The following is a 6,436-nucleotide window of genomic DNA, read 5'->3' as shown; positions in this document are numbered from 1 at the left end:
AATGTTTTGAAAATGATGGTGGTAAAAAATGTACAAGTGTGCTTGACACAATGGATGGATGGATGGATGGATGGATGGATGGATGGATGGATGGATGGATTGTGATGAGTTGTACGAGCCCCCAATAAAATGATATTAAAAAAGACAGACAAGACAACGAAGTCACATCTTATGTGGAAGACACTTTAACAAGTTTAGCATGGCAGGGTTTAAGAGACCAGATCACAATGAGCCTTTTGTGCCATGCTAAAGAATCTGAACTTTAAACTTTATGAATTGTAAAACCATTTCCAGGCTTTGAAATAAGATTCAGCTACTGTAATGACTCAGAAACAATTGGTAGGTTTGAGGTGTAGCCTGGTAAATAGGATCGGGACAGATGCAGTATGAGATCTGAAGAGGGGGCTCCCCCGCCAGCTCGGGAAGGCTCCAGAGTCCCTGTTTGAACAAGGCACAGTCCTCATTCTAAGTGAACTGAAAACAGTCCGTTGTTACACTGTTCTTGGTCTGAACTCAGAAATGGATTAGTCCAAACTTTGTAATCAAGAGGGAAGGATGTTTCCTCGACTCTACAAATAGACAGTTTGAGGCAAAATACAGGGTTTGGTGACTCCTATTTCCAAAAAGTATATTGAACAGAAGCAGAATAGTCTGTTTACCTTGAACATAAAGAATAACATCTCCCAATTTCCAACAGATAGTGAGTTTCCTTTGATTCTGGGTTTAATCATGTCAGCCTGCCATCAGACAGTTCAGGAAGACTGATACTCTTTATTTCTGCTAAGCATGTCGCTCTGATTCAGCAGCTGCATGGTTCCAGCACCGAGATGGAGGCAGAAACGTAGCAAAAGGATACCACCTACTCCCATAACAAAGTACAAGTCATCTTCCCGTTTCGTCAATGAAATCAAATAAAATCAAATGAAACCATAAGGAGATAAATTATAATTCAGAACTTCAGATTTACTTTTCCAAACTAACCTCCAGCAATATTCTTCATTCAAAACATTACACACTATCCTTGTCACCCTGAACAAGCCATCCATGTCGTTGTCTGAGGACATTACCGCGGACTGACAAGCAGCATGACAAATGCACAGGCTTCTTTCAAGGTCCAATTCAAATGTCACTTCTTCAATGCCACCCAAATTTAAGGTGACCAGATTTAAAGCGGACACCACTGACCGGGGCGGGGCTCTTGATTAAAAATTTGGTCTATATGGGCCAAAAAGACCGTTCCATAGCTTGTCGTGCATTCTTTCCAAAAATCAGGACTTTTTTAAACCACCAAAAATCGGGACTGTCCCGCCAAAAGCGGTACGTCTGGTCACCTTACCCAAATTGCACACTCATGGGGCTTTCCCCTCTACTGCAGGCTTCATTATGTGCTTCCCTGTATCGCATCATTTAATAGTATACAAGCCTCTCCTGTGATAATTTTGTAAAAACACTTAGTCAATGCTTAGTCTATGCCAGGTACGCTAGGGTCTGGAACTGTAAAAACTGAGTAACAATTTAATCTGCTCCCCAACTACAAGTGGGGAAATGGCACACAGTAAATGGTATGTATGTAAAGTGCTAAGGGAGCAAAGTGCGCAGTGCTAAAGACAACACTGCCCAGGCACTCTCACAGCCAGCCTTCTGGACTAGAACTTAGACATGCATGATACTGAAAGTGAAAGTGAGCTGGGCATCTTCTTACTACTTTACTTTACTTTCTACTGGCAAGAAGTTGAGTGCAGAGATTCTTTCCAAAGTGCTACCAAAGCGTCCATTCTAGGAATGCAATTCTCCAATGACTTTTAAACAAACTTCAATGAGGAAATAGTTCAGTGCAGATCTTACCACAAAATGAATAATTTACTATTTCTTCTCTTATTCATTTACATCGGGTCATAAAACCTTGATTTGACACCAAACCTCTGCCAAGACTCCTATCATTTCTTACACATGCTTGTGGACCAAGTAGAAATGAAGACACAAACATATAAAATTTGCAATATCATGCAATCTGCATAGGGCCTATTCCTCACGATTTCTACCTCCTTCAGAAATGTTAGCAAATCAACCTTCAAAAAAATTAATTTTAAAAATAAATGTTTCCATAACGGTACATCAAAGTCAGCAAACTGTTTCTTAAAAAAAAACAACACCCAAAAAGTAAATATTTTACGCTTCGCAGGCCATAGGCACTGTGAACAAAAGAATACTACTGTGTTCCAATCAAGCTTTATTGATTATAACAATGATGAGTGGGAATGGGTCTAGCTCATAGTATAGTTTGGCCTTTGACTGCCATGTCACTATGTTAGTCCATTCCTGAAGGCTGCTAGGTGCAGGTGACAATATAGATAGAGCAAGACACCGTGCTGCAGATGAAAAGTGCGTGATTCAGAGAAGAAAACAGGAAATAGAAGACAGGTGACACGGACGCAGACAGAGGTTAAAGAAGTAAGTTGAAAAGAGAAGTGGAAGTACAGGAACTGGATCTCGTTTAGCAGCCTTAGAAAATTTTAGGTGGGCCTACCTTTTAACTCCAGGCAGGACCCAAGAGTGGCTGGGTGGCCAGAGAGGAATGCTGACAGGTCCTCAGAATCACTCTGCGGCTCATAAGCTCCCAAATGCTGCCTCTGTAGCCGTCTTTCCTTTCTTACACTGTTCAGTTTGAGCTGCACTCACCCGGACTTGAAGATAGGATGGGAGTAGGTGCTGAGCCACCCACCCATGGAGGAGGCAAATGGACCATTAGAGAAGGAGGGGAAGAAAAGAGCAGGCCTTACCAGGACCTTCTGCAAATTCTCATGAAAGGCCACCTGTTGTGAATTTGTTCCCACCAGATCCAAATTCCAAAGTGGTTGCTGTTGCTCTCCCTGCAGGCTAGGTGGCAACACCTACCTGTAGGCTCAGGAGGTCTCCCAGAACATGCAAGCAGAGCCCTGAGGCTTGTGCGTTACAGATGAGGTGTTCTGGGAAGCAGAGGTGGTGAGATGCAGACAGACAGGGAAAGGACCCAAGGACTCAGTGTGGGAGAGCATGGTTGCTATGAGCCATACTCATCTTTACTTTATGGAGCCTCATGCCAAAGACAAGCTTGCACCCGATTCCTACAGCGGCCATATTTGTGAGGGGAAGAGAATACAAATAATCCTGTTTTCACCAAAAGATGAAAGTTGATAGTGGCACATCTTCACACTTGTAAGGCAATTATAGCCTGACAGACAGCAGTGGGGAGTGGGGAGAAGAAGATATGGTAGTGGGAGGAAAAGGCAAAGCACAGTGAATAAGGAGGAGAGTCAAGGCTGGGCCCAGCTGGTCATAGGAAATGGACCATGGAGCTGACTCCAAGTCCTCACCACCCCTAGGGGAACAGAACAGAGCTGTGCTCCATAGGTTTTCCAGCGGCTGCCGTTTGAAACACAGATGCCAGGTCTTTCTTCCGAGAGGCCTGTGGATGGACTCAAACCTCCAATCTTTTACTTAGCACCTGCACCACCCACAGGCTCACCTTTGCTCTAATTGGAGATGCCTTTCCACGCAGTGACGCTGTTGAGCACTAGAGAAGCCCACCAGGTCTTCCTGGGGAAAAAGGAACATGACTCGGAGGCCAAGAGAGTTTCCCTGGCCTGGGCGTCCATTTAACAAAGATTCCACAAAAACACTGGCGAAACTGTAAAGCCAAGCACATTTGGCCCAGAAATTCTTGAAGTCTGGTTAAAAAGTAACCCAGAATTTTCAAAAATCAAATTTGCTCCAGGATTTCAGGTTCATGTGCACAGATTAGCCTTTCCACAGTGTCACTCAGGTGGAGGGCAGGGACAAGGGCTTTCCTAACTGCTGGGCATCAATGCTTTTCTCTCCAGACATTAGGTTGTTCTCTTTTTGGGGTGGATTTTTTTTTTTCTTTTTCTTCAAATCTCAGGGCCTATACCCTACTGGTAACAGTTTGAGCACTTTCCCTTGACATGTTTGACTGTGAGGCTTGTGTTTCTTTTTCTTTTTTGAGTAAATAAAAATGTTTCTGGGGGAAAAGGAGTTACAGTCTCAGAAACTCACAGAAGGCAGTTCTACCCTGTCCTATTGCATAATGTGGCTATACCTAGATGACAATACAACCAACTTGCTGCCACCAAGTGGATTCCAACGCATAGTGACCCTTACAGCACAGAGCAGGAAACATAAAGGAGGGGAAACCAACGCACTGCCAAATGTCAATTCAGTCATGGCGGCCCTTTAGGACAGAGTGGAACTGCCTCCTTCGGAGTTCTAAAATTTTTATCTTTACAGGAGTAAACAGTCTCACCCTTCTCCCTTGAGGCAGCTGGTGGTTTCAAATGGATGACCTTACAGTTAGCAGCCCAACATGTAAGATTATACCACCAGGGCTCCATTGGAAGACATTAGTCTGAGTGCAATTATTCACAAAAAAAATACTGTATGGCATCAGTGTTACAAAAAGCAAAGACAAGGTTTTCACACTAAAAAGAAAAGTCGGTCATGAAATTTTCCACAAACTTTTTGAAGCCTCGTAAAGTATTCACAGACACAATTCAAAACTGGTGACTGGATGCTGAGTGCAGTTCCTATCCTAGGGAAGGAGAGGGGTCACTTACGCTGCACGGTGCTCTTGAACAACTCACTGCAAAACAAATGCTGAACACTAGTTTCACTTGTCGACTTATTTTTGGTAAAAACTAACATCTTCAGATTTCTTTCAGTTAGCAAAAACAGGAGATCTTTAACGTGTGTAAAGTAAACTTCCAAAAAGCAGGGGAAACCTGTATATAAATCCATCAGAATACTGAGTAACAATGATAAAATATTTTTTTAACAGCAGAGCAGTCAATCAAGTGACCTTTATTGAACACTTCAAGCCTATGGGCACTAACTCACTATATCCGACTTTCTCATTTTGAGTGATGCTAATCAATCTGCATTATAGTTTGGCAATTATTTCAAGTTCTATTGAACAAATGCAATCTATAAAACATAAGTGACAGTGTTGAAGATGACAAAACAATAAAAAGTAAACAAACCCGCTGTCATTGAACAATGATGACTCATATGGACTCCCGGTGGGTTTCTGAGACTGCAACTGTTGACGGGAGTCTTTCTCTTTCACAGCTGCTGGTGGTTTTGAACTGCCGGCCATGGTAATCACCACTTTAACAACTACACCACCAGGGCTCTTACCAAATAAAAATAACATGCTCTTCTTATAATCCATAAAACAAACTTAAGAAAATGGTGATGAAACCTAGGACAAATGTCAATAAATTAACAGAGATTAAGAGAAGTATCTTGGTATCAAAGATCAAGGCACCATAAATAACACTGAAGCCACTACGAATGGACCAAAAACTAGAAGAGACTATAGCTGAAGGAATATTATAATGTTCAAAGATTTTGAAAAACAGGAGCATGATGGCCTGTTTTAAATACTTATGATCCTGTGAATATATATTCATAGAGCAAAAAGTATAGAAACATCACACAGCAACGGTTTTCAACTAGGTGCAAAGACAATTTGGTGCCCTAGGCTCTTCCTTTGGATGAAGCCAGGCAGTCTCTTCATGTACTTCAAAGCAATAAAGCACACAGACGAAATGTGGAAGCACTTAAGAGAGTCCCACGACCTCTATTAAGTTGAACACTAGGGTTTTTTATATCATTTTATTGGGGGCTCGTACAACTCATATCACAATCCATGCATACATCCATTGTGTCAAGCACATTTGTACATTTGTTGCCATACTCATTCTCAAAACATTTGCTTTCCACTTAAGCCTTTGGTATCAGCTCCTCATTGTTCCCCCTCCCTACCTGCCCCCTTCCCTCATGAGCCCTTGATAATTTATAAATTTTTGTTATTTTGTCATGTCTTACACTGTCTGACGTCTCCCTTCACCCACTTTGCTGCTGCCTGTCCCCCATGGAGGAGGTTATATGTAGATCACTGTGATCGGTTCCCCCTCCTACCCCACCTTCCCTCCACCCTCTGGTATCGACACTCTCATCAATGGTCCTGACGGGATCATCTGTCCTGGATTCCCTGTGTTTCCAGCTCCTCTCTTTACCAATGTACATCCTCTGGTCTAGCCAGATTTGTAAGGTAGAATTGGGATCATGACAGTTGTGGGGAGGAAGCATTTAACAACTAGAGGAAAGTTGTATGTTTCATCGTTGCTACAGGCACCCTGACTGGCTCGTCTCCTCCCTGTGACCCTTCCATTACAGAGATTTATAGAAAGGTAAAACAATATCACTCTTCTCGTTAATTTTGTTGTGGGGAGAGGAAAAAATGAGGACTTGATGCCAGGGGCTTAATGGAGAGCAAATGTTTTAAGAATGATGAGGGCAATGAATGTACAAATGTGCTTTACACAATTGATGTATGTATGGATTGTGATAAGAGTTGTATGAGCCCCTAATAAAACAA

General features: G+C 42.4%; 1 protein-coding gene across 13 annotated transcripts in view; it reads right to left on the bottom strand.

Moving 5' to 3' along the window:
* ABI1 (abl interactor 1) overlaps positions 1 to 6,436 on the bottom strand; it is a 124,782-nt gene that overhangs the window by 59,675 nt on the left and 58,671 nt on the right. The window lies entirely within an intron of this gene.

Source organism: Echinops telfairi, unplaced genomic scaffold, assembly GCF_000313985.2.
Source record: "Echinops telfairi isolate 266 unplaced genomic scaffold, ASM31398v2 ScPeMD7_7461;HRSCAF=8499, whole genome shotgun sequence".
Classification (NCBI taxonomy): domain Eukaryota; kingdom Metazoa; phylum Chordata; class Mammalia; order Afrosoricida; family Tenrecidae; genus Echinops; species Echinops telfairi.
The sequence above is the reverse complement of the archived record's forward strand: the minus strand, read 5'-3'. Positions and strand labels throughout refer to the sequence as shown.